The 16,505-nt window shown below is 38.0% G+C and overlaps 1 protein-coding gene across 7 annotated transcripts in view; it reads left to right on the plus strand.

The window, feature by feature from the left end:
- The first annotated feature begins 3,740 nt into the window (after positions 1–3,740).
- The window catches only part of LOC149798702 (uncharacterized), a 48,602-nt gene continuing 35,837 nt past the window's right edge, over positions 3,741–16,505 (plus strand). Inside the window, exons 1-3 of one of the 7 annotated variants that reach the window (XM_089957555.1) lie at positions 3,741–3,828; positions 10,249–10,444; positions 13,361–13,477. The gene's annotated coding sequence lies outside the window, so the exon portion shown is untranslated. Of the gene's footprint in view, positions 3,829–5,034; positions 5,180–10,248; positions 10,445–10,612; positions 10,638–10,821; positions 10,841–13,360; positions 13,478–16,505 lie in introns of those variants that run through there. The other 6 variants (XM_089957556.1, XM_089957560.1, XM_089957557.1 and 3 more) reach the window with 6 other exon arrangements.

Below are 16,505 nucleotides of genomic sequence, written 5' to 3' on the forward strand. Positions count from 1 at the left end.
CTCTTTTTCAGATGTGTATACAAACTTATGTTGTTGTTGTTTTAATGGAATTTAACGCCATTTTTCAGCACATGATAGGCTATACATGGCGGCCAGCATTAATGATGGAGGAAGAACCCGGGAAAAACCTTAGAAAAAACCACCGACCCACGAGAAGCTACCGGCAGGCTTTCTCACATACCCACATTAGCCGAGCCCGAGACTCGAACTCACGCAGACAGAGGTGAGATGGCAGTGATCTGTAACGGTGAGCGCTTTAGACCACTCGGCCACTCGGGGCCCCTATACAAACTTATGAAACCACTGCAATCATTACACGTGATATTGAGTCCTCTCCAGTGTACTATTGAAATTACAAATCACACCAAGAGATCCTCGCATTTATATTATCAGCTGTGTGTCAGTTACTTGTCCCTCACTCCCTTCATGTACTGACAAGAAAAGGAGAGCTCAAAGACATTTGCTAAGCAAAAGGGTTCAATATACTTGTTATTAAATGTAAATGAAAAAGACAGTGCAATATATCCCCCACCTACATCGTATCTATCCACTTACAAATCTTCCCAGCCTCATACTTATTATGATACAATTTTCCTAACCTCCTAATACCATAATATCAATCTTCCCAAGCTCCTACCCATTATAATACCAATCATCCCAAGCTCCTACCCATTATAATACCAATCATCCCAACCTCCTACCCATTATAATACCAATCATCCCAACCTCCTACCCGTTATAATACCAATCATCCCAACCTCCTACACATTATATCAATCTTCCCAACCTCCTACCCATTATAATACCAATCATCCCCACCTCCTACCCGTTATAATACCAATCATCCCAACCTCCTACACATTATATCAATCATCCCAACCTCCTACCCGTTATAATACCAATCATCCCAACCTCCTACACATTATATCAATCTTCCCAACCTCCTACCCATTATAATACCAATCTTCCCAAACTCCTACCCACCATGAGATGAATCTTCTCAACCTCCTACTTATTACGATACAATTTTCTTTACCTCCTAATACCATGATACCAACCTTCCCAACCACCTACCTATCATAAGACCAATCTTCACAACCTCTTACCTATTATAATACCAATCTTCCCAACCTCCTACCCACCATATCAATCTTCCCAACCTCCTACCCACCATATCAATCTTCCCAACCTCCTACCCATTATAATACCAATCTTGCCAACTTCCTGCCTACCATGATATCAATCTTCCCAACCACCTACCTTTTATGATGCCAGCTTAATTGTGCTTCTTTCTTTCATTTAATATTTTCACAATGTTGTTGTTGTTGTTGTTGTTGTTTTCGTTGTTGTGGGGTTTAACGTCATTTTTGAGCACACGATAGGCTATATACATGGCGGCCAGTATTAATGGTGGAGGAAGAACCCGGGAAAATTCCGGAAAGAACCACCGACCCACGAGAAGCTGCTAGCAAGCTTTCTCAAATACCCACAATCAATATGAGACTCGAACCCACGCAGACAGATGTGAGATGGCAATGATCCGTAATAGAGAGCGCTTTAGACCACTCGGCCACTCGGGGCCCCCATATTCACAATGTAATACAATTTAAGGCTTATGTAAGAATATGGAAAAGATTATGTTCGTTCCTAGACCATGGTAACATTTTAGTATCTATATATATATGTGTCTGTATGCCTATCAATCTCTCTATCTATCCTCCGGTGGCCTATTGGTTAGAGCATCCGTCTCGGATGTGGAAGGTAGTGGGTTTGAACCCCAACCGAGTCATACCAAAGACTTACAAAAAATGGTACTAACAGCTGCCTCGCTAGGCACTCAACATTAAGAGGTTAGTGTTATGACTGGTCGGCCTCGTGTCAGGATAATGTGCCTGGGTGGGACATCATGCTACATGTCTGCCGCACGATGCCTCAGTGCTTTGATAATGTGACTGGGTGGGGCATTGCTACATGTCTGCGACATGATGCCTCAGTACTAGACATCACTATAAACTGTCACATTGCAGACATCGTAGCGATATGACTGAAACATTTTTAAAGCTACGTTTAAATCCAAATCACACACACACACACACACACACTATCCTCCTGCCTGCCAATCATTAGTGCATATTTTTATATCAGTCCTTATCTCCCCCATTCATTATTATGAATAGATACATTTTCTATCGAGTGCTACAATGAAATATTTGTAGAAGTGTCCACATTCTGTGACTAAAATTTAGGAAAACCAAAGCGGTAAAAATATTATACTACCATACTTTAAGATGCCTTCTTTTCACAATATTTTTTACAAAGAGTTGATTATACCAGTAATTTAGATCCTCCTCCCCATCACTCTCTCCTTCCCCGCCAACGTAGTAGGACCGTGGGTGAAGCTGATATACACAGATCAGAAGTAAATCTTCCGCATATTAATGCCGAAAAATGTAAGTCAGCATCTAAAGGAGACCGGGAACAGGAGTGCAAAATGTACATGTCTCTATGGAGATTCTCAATACGATTGGTATAGTAAGGTCAAATTACAGAAGAAATGTTTATTAAACTCCAGTATTATTAATTTGTCTATTTTATGCCATCGAGCAGTATACAGTTGATCCCAATTGCCATTTTGTTGCAATCATATGAGTAGCAAGAAGGTCTGCTCCTTCTCGGCCCCCACCCCCTTCGGCAATAAATAAAACAGTTTGACTGTACCCCTTCGTACCATGGTTGTCACTTCAAAACTATTATCCTTCTTGTTACTCATAATTACATTTTAAGATAAATAATTATTGGATGTTGCCCTGTTCATCACGTACATCTTGATATCACCCTTTCATCTCTTTCGTCATCACCCCACCATGCTCGACTTTTCGTCTTCAAGATGTCCGAGGAAAGAGGGGTCAGGATATGGAAAGTCTCCACAAATGATCACCTTAAGACCCAGCGGCGTAGCAACTGCCCAGGTAACCATCGCAAACGCAAAAAGGAGGAAGAGCGGCAGGCCGGGGTGGGGGTCGGGGTGGGTGGGGCGGGGAACATATTTCTTAACAAGCAAATTTTTTCTATTTCTTATTTTGGAAACATTCAGTTTTGCAGCGGGAGATAATTGTTTGCTGCACCACTGCAACTCTGCATTGTCTTGATGATTTGCATTGGTATTTAATAAAGTGTACATTAAACTAACACATTATGCGATGACACGTATTTTACATGTATGTAGTAGAAATTAAATGTATAACTTTAAAAAAACCAGACGATGTTATTCAAAGAAACAAATGTTTTTGACCCCTGTACTCCCCTTCCACTCCTTCAGTTGAAATTCAGTGTGTATATTTCCAGCATTCAGTTTGAATTAAAATTCAAGCCTACATACTTTGATACACACTAGGACACTATGCTAAGTGTTGTACTTTGATTACATTCATAATTTGCATTTCTATTATAAAATTGCACAAAAAGACCTACCTTCCTTCATTTCCACTGTTTTAACTTCGATATGTTTGCTCTTATGCGTAGTTTATACTTGGAATAAATTTTATAAACCCAACATATAACCTTGCTATGTCTATGTAAAAGCCTGATGCAAACTACCCAAATGTCTATAAATATATCGTCGATTCTACCAGGGGAATTCCCTAGGTTTCCCCACCCACTGGGTTTTAACCAAGACTTAAATAGGATCAGAATGTCCCACCCTCTGGCAGTATATGATTGGCTGAATTTACGGATGAAGAGGAAGTATTAACTTAAACTTCCGCTCACGATCAGTCGCGGACAGGTACTTATTCTCGGACGGAGCTATCCATGATGGAGTTTCAACAGGTCAGTAAATTAATTTTTCATTCTAAATTAAGACTCTGACTGAAGATCAAAACTATTTTTTTTCTACATATTTAAAGAAAGAACGAATTCCTCACTACTAAGAATCAAATTTAAAAATTTTTCAGCGATCATAATCAGTATACGATTAAAAGATTTTCTGATATCATTTTAAATTTCGCTTATCTTTGCAAAAACGTTCAGATATATACTTTTTGCGATAAAAAATAGATTTTGAAAAGGACTTTAAGAAGAAAGAACCGAAAACGTTGTATCAAAACAGTGATTTTGTTCCTAATACTTTAATTCATTATTATTATTATTATTATTATTATTCAAATTAAATATTTAATTATGAGATAAGGAGACATTATTGGTCTTTGTGTTAACTTGAAATCACATTTCCTTTACTGAGTGTCTACTCCGACAAATTACCCGAAAGTGCATTACAAAGAAACAAAATCACCAATATATTTGTCGCTTTAGCAAATTATTTTCAAAGTCAACATACGCCTTTTTTTTTTTAAAGTGCATGAATCTGAACAACTCGGCTTAATATGCTTTCCCTTTCCGTTATACCTAAAAACAATTTTGTAATGTTTCAAACTGAAATTAGCGATCTTTTTCTAAGCCTTGGGGCAAATCAGCCACGTTTCTGTGGGTCCACTGACATTCCGCAAAGTATTTGTTGATATACGGACAGAAACATATCCGGAACCTTAAGGCTGACACATGTGATTGCTGTCTCTTTCTTAATCACCAACCATAAAATCTTAAACTGGTTTAAAAAAAATTTGTTCGCATCTTTAATATCTCTGCATTGTTTAAAAAAAGAGGACACCAACACTTACTGGGGGGAGGGTGGCAAGGAAGAGGGGAGGGAGTGGATTCGCTGTTTTCTCCATCTCCACCATCATTCCCACTCCCACGGTCCCAACCCAATCCACTCGTGCATTCCTGACTATGCACCACACTGAGGTCACAGAAGTCGAGCTGAGTTTTTATTTGGATTTTGTTCAAAATAAATCTTGACATTTTGCTTCTGACTTTTTTCGGCTATTACCTGGAGTAGAATCAGTGATAGCCTTTATTAGTTCCCGGACGCGTTGGGGGCTTCCCATTCACCCAGCAAGATTCTAGGTCATGACCTTTCGGTTTCACTGCCTTTCACAACAACACTGTAAATTTCCGCGTATAAAGAAATATTTAGAAAGTATTGGTATTTCCAGCTTTAGAAGACGAAACTACAGTTTTTAACTCTAGATGCTCATTTTTCGCAAGACATCATTGGGATAACAAATAATTGTATAGTGTATTATATAACTATAATTTTCAAGGAACACACAACTCAAAGGTAAGAATACTTCAAATGTCATATACTGTCTTGTTAATTTAAGAGATTAATTTCTTAAATGAGAAACTTTTCAAAGAATATAATGTAATTTTGTACCCGTACAATTGTTTCACACTTATTATAGTAACAAATTCCTTTTAAAGTGAAAAAAGCAATATTTAAAGCTTTTTGATAAAATCCATTTATCGTTTTAAACGTACAAAAATAGCTACGAAAGCTCCTAAATGATTTGTACATCTTGTCCTGTTCAGTAATATCGTGTATGGTGGCGACATCTTCAGATTCACACCCAGAAAGCACCTTTTTATATCAAATGCTATTTGGAGACGGTGTTTCCTGTTTTTTAATTTTGTTTTAGTTAATTTAAAGGTTGCTGAATGTCTAGTTTTAAAAGCCCAGAATTTGCAAGGCAAAGAATATGAAATCTTCCTGGAATACTAGCTTGCCAGAATTTGCAAGGCAGAAAAAAATAATGATTGCTCGAGTGCGTGATTGAAAGATCCTTAGATTCGTGCCATTTCCAGTTGTACTTAATCGGAAACTTGCCCTGTAGTTTGATGACCTTATCGCCTATCTCCCATGATGGAAGAGACTGTATCATTCGCTAGAGGTAGGACTAATTGACCCCATCGGAACAGTGGAGAACAATCTGTATTATAGTTAGCAAGTCTATATAAAGGATTTTTTGATTTTTACAAATTCTCCTGGGACTGAACCAAGACTCTTACATTTTGAGATTTTTTTTAAAACCGGACGAAAACAATTATAACGACTTTAAATTGAATATACTATGTTTTAAAGTAAATTCTCTCCAGATGCACTACTTTGCAAAAACAAATTCCTTTCCGTCCGCCCTGTGACGTCACTATCCGCAGCAAGATGGCAACATAATTATTCGGATGTCCTTTAGAATATCCCAGGCGTCAGAGGTCACTTCGTCAAAGAGCAATGCTGAATGTTGTTGTTGTTGTTGTTGTTGTTGTATGGTTTAACGCCATTTTTCAGCACACGATAGGCTATACATGGCGGCCAGTATTAACAGTGGCGGAAGAACCCGGGAAAACCCCGGAAAGAACCCCCGAGCAGCAATGCTGAATAGGTATAACCGATAAACAACATGCTTGCAAAATCTTTTATTTGACTGCTTAAAATCAGTGAGAAGCTTTATATATAACAATATAATTCATTATACGTCTGGATGAAATAAACATTTACCAAGCAACAACACATCTTGTTGCGATAGGCTCCAGGCAGAATCTGTAAAGTAGCTAGTTGATACACAGCAGCAGTAATTATATAACATGGTAGTTGCGACACATAGACACTGCCCATTGCGACACATAGACACTGCCCATTGCGACACATAGACACTGCCCATAGCTGTGTACCTGCTTCATGGGTGGAAGTTACGTTATACGGGCTCTGGCTATAGAGTTTTAGTTGTTATACTCAGTCACTATATATCTGGTAACTGCTACATACAGGTTGTCGCTGTAGCGTGGTAGCTGTCACATAAAGGCACTACTATATAGTATGGAAGTCGCTTCATGCAGGCGGTGGGTGCGTGGCAGTTTTAACATACAGGCAGTCGCTTTGCCGTGGTAGTTGATACATTCAGGCAGTCACTCAAGTGCGGCCGTTGCTACATACAGTCAGTCGCTTGTAGCGTGGTAGTCACAATATACATGGAGTGCGTATGTCATAGCAGTCAAATCATACAGACCGTAAATATAGCATGGTAGCTGCCACACATCGACAACCGCTATAGCTTGGAACTTGCAAAAATACAAGAAGTCAGAAATATGTTGAATTCCCTAATACAAGCTGTGACTAGCGTGGCAGCTGCTACATGGTCAGGTTCACTTTCCCGTGGCAACTGATACACACAGGTAGCAGCTATATGCAGGCAGTCTCTAAAGAGCGTTTAATGATACATACAGACAGTTGTTTGTGTGACAGTTGCTTCATACGTAGTCATGAAATGGCTGTTGCTACATACAGTTAATCACTGTAGCATATTGGACTATACTTGTTTGGGGTGCCCCGAGTGGTCTAAAGCGTTCACCGTTACGGATCATTGCCATCTCACCTCTGCGTGGGTTCGAGTCTCGGGCTCGGCCAATGTGGGTATGTGAGAAAGCTTGCCGGTAGCTTCTCGTGGGTCGGTGGTTCTTCCTGGGGTTTTCCCTGGTTCTTCCTCCACCATTTATACTGGCCGCCATGTATAGCCTATCTTGTGTTGAAATTGGCATTAAACTCTACAACAACAACAACAACTGTACTTGTTTGAGATAAGAAGTAGCGACGGATACCGCTGTATGTAGATTTGTTAGAATCGAGATACAGTAAACTTTATATGTAATGTTGAATGTGTGAACTCGCTACAAATGAAGCTGATAGACGAAAATCACCTCCAGATTGTTTACGTAATCATTAGTGTGTATTATAATGTAACCTATTTGTTACCGTGATTTGTGTTCTTCTCCTAAATTCATGCAACATGTAAAATCATTGTTCGCAAACTACTCAAAACTATTTTTCTTATTAAGTTGTGACAAATATTCAGCAAACACACACACACACACACACAACCATGACTTGGTCCTTATTTCAATTCTTGTTTTAAAAAGGGAAAATCATTCCATATAAATTTATCGGAAAATGTTTTGTTAGAGAAATTTATAATAAAAACGCATTGATAATAAAGACACGTTGATAATAAAGACACACTGATGATATCAAAGACACGTTGATAATAAAGACACACTGATGATATCAAAGACACGTTGATAATAAAGACAGAGACTGAAAGCAAATATATTACAAGAGGCCCAGGCAGGTGTGGAATGACTCATCTGATGGACATCTGCCTATTAGCATAAAGCAATAGCAGCTAAGCCAGAAGTTTGGATAAAAGTATGTGTAGAACGTTCTTTCAATTCTGTTGATTGTATATTTATTTTAAACAAAATTTTAAAAACTTTTTCAATTTTTTTTATCTTCATCCATATTTTTGGGCACACTAGGTTTATTTGCCCCATGCTGAAAGTAGGCTCCGGGTGGCCGAATGGGTTAAGGTGCTCGCCTTTACAGATTTCCCACAAAATCTACGTGAGTTCGAGTTTCAGATCAACCAAGGTGTGTGTGTTTTTGTGTGATTTGGATTTTTAACATAGTTTTTAAAATGATTCAGTCTTATCGCTACGATGTCTGCGGTGTGACAGTTTATAGTGATGTCTAGCACTGAGGCATCATGCCGCAGACATGTAGTATGATGTCCCACCCAGTCACATTATCCTGACACCAGGCCGACCAGTCCTAACACTAACATCTGAATGCGGAGCGCCTAGCGAGGCAGCTGCTAGTACCATTTTATAAGTCTTTGGTATGGCTCATCTGGGGTTCGAACCCGTGACCTCCCGCATCTGAGGCGGACGCTCTGACCACTAGGCCAACCGAGCGGTTGACCACTCGGCGGATAGGTAAGACAGCTTGCAAGTAGCTTCCCATTGGTAGCTGATTCTTCGCGTGGTCTTCCTATGTTCTTCTTCCACCCAAATATACCAGCCGTCATGTATAGCCTATCATGTGCTGCAAAAAGGCCACACAAAAGCAAACCAAACATAGGCCCATTTTGAAAGACCTTTATGCTAAACTATTTTTTGTCAAATCTGGTTCAGTTCCATGAAGAGGTGTAAGAGATAAACAAGTGAAAGGGATTTTTATTTTTGTAATGTCTGCTATGTGTGACGGCTGGTCAACATCATTAGTATTTAATACACATTTTTAAAGAACTTAAAGCTAAAATTATTTGGCAAATTTGATCAAATTTTGTTAATTGGCTATGAAGAATGTATCAATAACAGTTTCTTTTACTCTTGTTAACAACAACAGTCATATTTGACGACGGATCATCATAATATATGCACGATTGACAGGCCAATCAAACAGCGTGCTTTCTATCAAATCAGAGTACATAGATCATTGTTTACATTCATTTCTAAGACTTTTATGCTAGAATGCGTTCAGTCTGTCAGATTTTGTCACGGTTTCTGACTTCTGAAATGTCCTTCGAAAGTTTTCCTTTTTGGCATCATATGTATATGCATGAGCGCCCGAAGAATTTTATTTTGGGGTGGGTGGGTCGGCAAATATGTTGTTGTCAGCTATTAAGCTTTACGGATGTAGACAAAAACATGTTTAGAGATGAAATCTGGGGAAGGTGCGGGCACTCCCTTTCAACATCTGCTTCCTTGTGCGGGCGCTTATATATATATATATATATATATATATATATATATATATATATATATATATATATATATATATATATCAAAGTCATTTATGTGAAAAATGCTTTTGCAAAATTTGACCGAACTTTGTTTTGTTGCTGGGAAGAGATGCTTTTATGTTTTACTTCTTGAAGAAAAGGCATCCATATTTTACAGCGATTCGATATGATTTGCAAATATATGTAAAGGCTTTCAATCCTGGATGCTCTCTGCTACGTTTATTTAAAACTGATTAAGTGGGGGTTTTCAGATGAAGTTGACCATATGATCTGTTGACGAGCAGTAATTTAAACTAATCTGCATTACACGGCCAGGGGAGTTAAAACTGAATTCTTTGTTTTTCCTTAAGTAATGAAATCAAAAATGAGCAAGTAGCTCTGATTATGGGTAAGAAAAACTTAAATTCCTTTGACAAAATTCTCTTTAATGTGTCTTCCTTTATTATAATATTTCCTTCTTATGAGTTCTGGTCTTTGACTTAATATGCATATGAATTTCTTCTTCTTGAATATATAAAATTGTAATAATACTCGTCCTCTTTTGATAACACACACACACACATACACAGACACATACGTACGCAGACACAGACACAGACGACACTAGAGGTTTTATGTGAATGGATTATAATAAGTTACTGATCGATTTATTGATGGAAGTTTATGACACTTATCCAAGAAGAAATGCTTTTGCTTTGAAGTGATAACGTATTTCTTGTGAAGTTTGTATACAGTGGCTGTAGTAAAAGAATAAACTGCGTGTTTCGATTTATTACAGACCTATCCATATATGGGAAATGCAGTTGTGGCGCGGCTTTCGGGACATGACAGGAAGAAGACTAAAAAGCAGTGAGCATGATATGCGTCAGTATATGACGGGTAGAGGCTAATAAGCAAGGAGCATGATATGCGTCAATATATGACGGTAGAGGACTATTAAGCAGTGAGCCATGATATGCGTCAAGATATGACAGGTAGAGGGCTAATAAGCAAGGAACATGATATGCGTCAATATATGACGGGTAGAGGGCAAATAAGCAAGGAGCATGATATGCGTCAATATAAGACGGGTAGAGGGCTAATAAGCAAGGAGCATGATATGCGTCAATATATGACGGGTAGAGGGCTAATAAGCAGTGAGCCATGATATGCGTCAAGATATGTCAGGTAGAGGCTAATAAGCAGTGAGCCATGATATGCGTCAGGATATGATAGGTAGAGGACTAATAAGCAGGGAGCATGATATGCGTGATATGCGTCAAGATAAGACAGGTAGAGGGCTAAAAAGCATTGTGCCATGATATGCGTCAAGATATGACAGGTAGAGGATTAATAAGCAGTGAGCCATGCTATGCGTCAAGATATGACAGGTAGAGGGCTAATAAGCAGTGAGCCATTATATGCGTTACGATATGACAGGTGAAGGGCTAATAAGCAGGGAGCATGGTACGCTTCAAGATATGTTGTAAAACTGTAGATGAGCGGTCAAAAGTCATAACCAATATTTTAAACGGTGCTTTGGTTCCTTATTTGTCTACCTATGCTTTCCATTCTTATTAAAACTGTACTTCTTATAAACTTTGTGCATTTTATTTGATTATAAAATACGTTCTTACGTACAATACGTATTATATTCTACAGCCTTGATGGTCACATGACTTATCCGTTGAGGTGATGCAAATCAGGGAACCTAACGAATTTTTTTTTGAACGAGTCTGCAAGAAAGAAATGAGGTCCACTTTGCTCCAAAACGTTCCATACATAAACAAATGTAGGCTAGATTTTGAAACTTAGAATTCAGGATTTTTTAAATTTTTAAAATGGAGTTCTTTAAATGAAGGACTCCCAGTTGTTACAGGAAAGCAGAAATCTGGAATAAACTGCCACTTACCTTCGCATACTTTGGGGATAAGGACTGATCTCGGGACTGCAGAGGGTAGAAGCGAACGAGTTACCACCATGTTCTCTTGGTCTCCCAAATACTTGATCTGCGCTTTGAGCCTAACGACTAGTAACGAATAAGAGCTGCTCTTCACAACGTTGCGTAGGTTTTCTTGGTGTTCTTGACATAACAGTCAACCAGGAACTTTTCTTAGTGTTCTTGACAGGAAAGTCCACCAGCAAGTTTTCTTAGTGTCTGAGACACAAATTAGACCTGGACTGTACCAGTTTCTTAAGGCAAGAACTTCGATATTGTCAGGGGCACCGAGTGTCCGAGTGGTCTAAAGCGCTGTCCGTTACGGATCACTGCCATCTCACCTCTGTCTGCGTGAGTTCGAGTCTCGGATTCAGACAATGTGGGTATGTGAGAAAGCTTGCCAGTAGCTTCTCGTGGGTCGGTTGTTTCCCTGGTTCTTCCTCCACCATTAATACTGGTCGCCATGTATCGTGTGCTGAAAAATGGCGTTAAACCCTACAACAACAACAACAACCAATATTGTCAGAAAATACTTTTAACCAGATGCAACAGCGACCAAATGAGAATTTTGAAAGGTTAAAAACAAATTTTCTGGTGTGAACTTCGTGATTTCGATACTTTTAAGATCCTTTCATCCGGGATTGTCACCTTTAACAATTCTTCAAATCAGTTTACTTTTCTGAGAATAAGTTATTCATGTACATACAAACTATCAGTTACGACCAAGTGAGTTTCAAGTGAGGTTGTTGTGCTACTGCCGTCGTCCGCGCGTAGGTCACGTTGTGTTCAGAACCCACAAAAAGGTACTAAATGATGTGTCTAGCATATGCTAATGACACAGGACCTCTATTTAAATAATGTGTATAGCAAATACCAATGACAGAGGACCTCTATTTAAATGATGTGTCCAGCATATACCAATGACAGAGGGCCCTCTATCTAGATGATGTTTCGAGCGTCTACCAATCACATTTTGGGGTTTGTAAAGACCAACGCTTATAAAGATTCGATTTATTCTTGAAACGAATGATACTTTTCTAACACAAAAAGTCGAAAATCTCATTTCAAAATGTTGAGAAAAATGGGAGAAAGAAAAAGCAAAATAGAATATATCATCTAAGAATAGACCAAAATTAGGTGCCGCAATGTTATCATTCTGTTTTTGTTTCCACACTTTGACGAGTAACTGTTATTGACCATGTCCATGTGTGTGTCCGTCCGAGTGTCCGTGGATCAGTTAGTTTGTTTAAAAAACCTGATTTCTGTCTATGACAATAAATAGCGAGAGGAGGAATATGTGTATATAGAGTTTAACGACACGTCATCACAACCTTCTTAAAGGTAAAAATTGTACCCATACCCCCAAACGTTAGGAGTATATATAACCTTTCAATCTCCACTGTCCTACGTGAAGATCTGACAGCGACCGCTTAGGGATCATGTTCTGGTGACCCATGTTATTACCATAATCGCTAATTTTATCAACCAATCAGATGAAGTCTTATATCTACGCGTTTGGGAGACGCAGCAGTAGCATCAATATGTGCCGACTGATTTGTATCACTTTCAGGTTTCTGAATGCTGCATTTTCATTGGCTAATTTAAAGGTCTCCAGGACATGACCTCCGAGCAGTCGCTGTCAGATGTTCACGCTGGACAGCGGAGATCTGATTTTAATATGACGATGATCCTTCCAAAGCAAAAGAAATATTTAGTGGTAGTAGTAGGAGGAGGAGGAAGAATATGTATTGAGAGAGAATAATATTGTATCTAATATACTAATGTTTGTGGAAAAATAGAAATAAAACGTATTTTCAAAGGAACATCCTATAGGTAAGCAACTGTTTAAATTTAGTAGCGGTTAGGGGGCAGTGCCGTCTTAAGACGGCCCTGGTTAGGGGGCACATGCACTCTGTACATCCACTTTATACCCACCACTGTATATTATAATTTGAAATTCTTTTTCTTTTAGCATGATGCCATCTCTGTCACACGTGAACAGATTTTCAGCATGAAGAAAACACACGAAAAAAGTAGTCCACAGACCACTGACACTGGAATCGGTGATGAATGAAACCCACGAAACCTTGTTAGTAAGATTTTCCGTAACGTAAATAGGTTGTCTTCACCTAGAGTTTATAAAACTTTCAATACTGATACTGAGATTTTACTTGAAACTTTTACAATAAATATTTTTCAAAGAATAGAATGCACACAAAGTGTAGCGTTGGCTGCTTTCATCTTTAAGAAAGTGCTGTAAATTCTGAAGACTCTTTTTCGGGTAAACTTGTGAGTTCTAACACGGGGTTCATAGTTCACTCTTGTGTTTGAAACGTGTATGATTTCATGGGCTGGCATAAGGGTGATAAAACGTTGGAGTCGAGACGTCAGTTTGCATTATAATCTTTGCACTCTAATATCTCGAATGTTTATCAAGACATCTGCATGAAATTTTCAACACTGTCTTTTATGGTACTATCAAATATTATAAAAATTTTCGAGGCTTTATATTCAAATGATATCCAATATGAACACTGTTCAATATGTATTTGCTCCACGTATAAGCATTTACTCGTTACTGAATTCAAGACATTCACCATCTGACGCTCAGTCAGAAATAAGATTTCACTTACATTTGATACATCTTAAAATATTATTTCGTCCAACCGAAAAAATTATTCCTCCGCATTTCTTTTACTAGGTCGAAAAACTGATTCGTCTGTTTTCTCGTCGTCCTCTTCCTCAAATGCTGTGTAAATTCCCCACCCAGGCTTTCCCAATGTTCGATAGTTAGCAAAACATCAAAATTCGAAAGCACTTTAACGAGAAAAAAGGTGCTCCCACCCTAACCCCGAGGAAGGATAGTTTGGTCTAAAATATTTTCGCACAGATGTGCGCGCGATTACGTAAACATATATTGACATAGCAAAATAAAAGATGGTAGGCACGATTCTGTCTATATGTACATGTACCGATTTGATTTTCACTGCATGTGAAAGCTTTTCTTTGTTTATATTATTTTAATACGTGTTTCTTGTTTGATGTATTATTTTCAGTGCTTACCTGATTTAGCAGACCTAGTAATATATGAAATTAAGCTGACGAAGCTCTCTATTAAAGTGCAGATGGTTTGACTAGATTTTTACACTTTTGAAAAGCTTTTATATTTGTTTTAAGTTTCTTTTAGCATGATGGACTTGATTAAGTTTTATGCCAACATTTAACATAATGAGGCAGCTTTCGGAAAATGAATAAGACTGCCCAAGTTACATTCATACCTCATGACAGATTCCGTAGTGACGTTAAAGTAATAAGACGGCAAAGGTTACAGTCATACTTCTTTGCAGATTCTTTAGTGACGTTAAATGAATAAGACGGCAAAGGTTACCGTCATACTTCATGACAGATTCCTTAGTGACGTTATATGAATAAGACGGCAAAGGTTACCGCCATACTTCATGACAGATTCCTTAGTGACGTTAAATGAATAAGACGGCAAAGGTTACCGTCATACTTCATGACAGATTCCTTAGTGACGTTAAATGAATAAGACAGCACAAGTTACAGTCATACTTCATGACAGATTCCTTAGTGACGTTAAATGAATAAGACAGCACAAGTTCCGTTCATACTTCATGACAGATTCCGTAGTGACGTTAAAGGAATAAGACGGCACAAGTTCCGTTCATACTTCATGACAGATTCCTTAGTGACGTTAAAGGAATAAGACGGCACAAATTACATTCATGTTCCATGACAAATTCCTTAGTGGTACAATATGGAATCAGATTCCATGACACATTCGTTAGTGACATTTATGTTATTCTCCTTTTTTGTGATTTGTAAAGATAATTGTGTATTTTTTTAATCACTGCCAGCTAACTGAAAATATGCCAGAGAAGAAAATCAAAGATAAATTAGTGAAAAGCAATCAAGAAAATTTAAACTTGGCTGGCTGTAAGCTCTGTTCTAGAAACACATTTCCAAAGGGAGATAATAAAATATAATTTTGTAATTTCTTTATTTCTTTCTTTAAGACAAAATAAATATTCTACAAAGTATCTAGGCTGACCAACCATACGTTAAGGGGAGTCTAAATATTTAAAATATTTCCAATTAATAGTGCATATTACATTTTTCATGCTTGCTTCTTGCATCCAGCATTATTAGAAGAACCTGAACGTAGTTACAAAATGGAAGTGGAAAAAATTATAGTCAAGGAACATCTAATAAAGTTACAAATTAGGGTTTAAATGGTTAGTAAATTCCTTAACCAATTACCCTTAATACATTAACCGAACCGTAACCGATTACCCGTAAAACTATTAACCGTACCGTGACCGGTTAATTACAGCCGAAAACTGTTTTTTACGTAATGTGAGCACACAATAGTTACATTGAAATAGAAGCTAATCTACTAAAACATACACTTTCGCTTGATGTTGCATAGAACTTTTAATCGATTCCTGCCTCTGTAACACGATATTATGGTGAAAATTTATCGACAAGATACTACGATTTCGTACTGTTTCGATTTATGTAACGTCATCATGGTCTATAGAAGAATGATGGGTTCCTCTGGAAAAGTAGGAGTACCTTCGTTATTAGAATCTATAAGGAATTCTGTCATTTTATAGTCTATAAGGAGAGTGGGTCACAGGTTGGATTTTTTAAAAAAAAGAAATGATGCAATATATCCTTTTAAATGTGGGTAGAAGATCAAAATGAAATGCAATACTTTGCACTATAAGCCAGGTTCAGAGATATCCTCGCTAAATACTGCTGTACTAAATTATAACTCATCAAGCCTGCATACAACATCTAAAATATATGAAAATATTTAAAAAATATAAATGAAAATCAAGTAGACATATGCTTAGAAAGAAAAAAAAATTCCGTGACCTTAACATACGCAGTAGCGGCCTTGGCCAGGTGCGAAAGGTGCGATCGCACAGGACCCGCAAGGAGGTGGGGACGGGCGGGCGAACATTTTGGAGTTTTTTAAAACAGATTATAATTAAAGCAGATTATTTAAAAATAAATGTAATTTTGTAAACAAACCTGTATTTTGCAATAATATGTCGCAGAATGTTTTGGGGGCCCACTGTCCTCATTTC

The sequence above is a fragment of the Sinohyriopsis cumingii genome, chromosome 5 (assembly GCF_028554795.1).
Source record: "Sinohyriopsis cumingii isolate HCF-2022 chromosome 5, ASM2855479v2, whole genome shotgun sequence".
NCBI lineage: Eukaryota > Metazoa > Mollusca > Bivalvia > Unionida > Unionidae > Sinohyriopsis > Sinohyriopsis cumingii.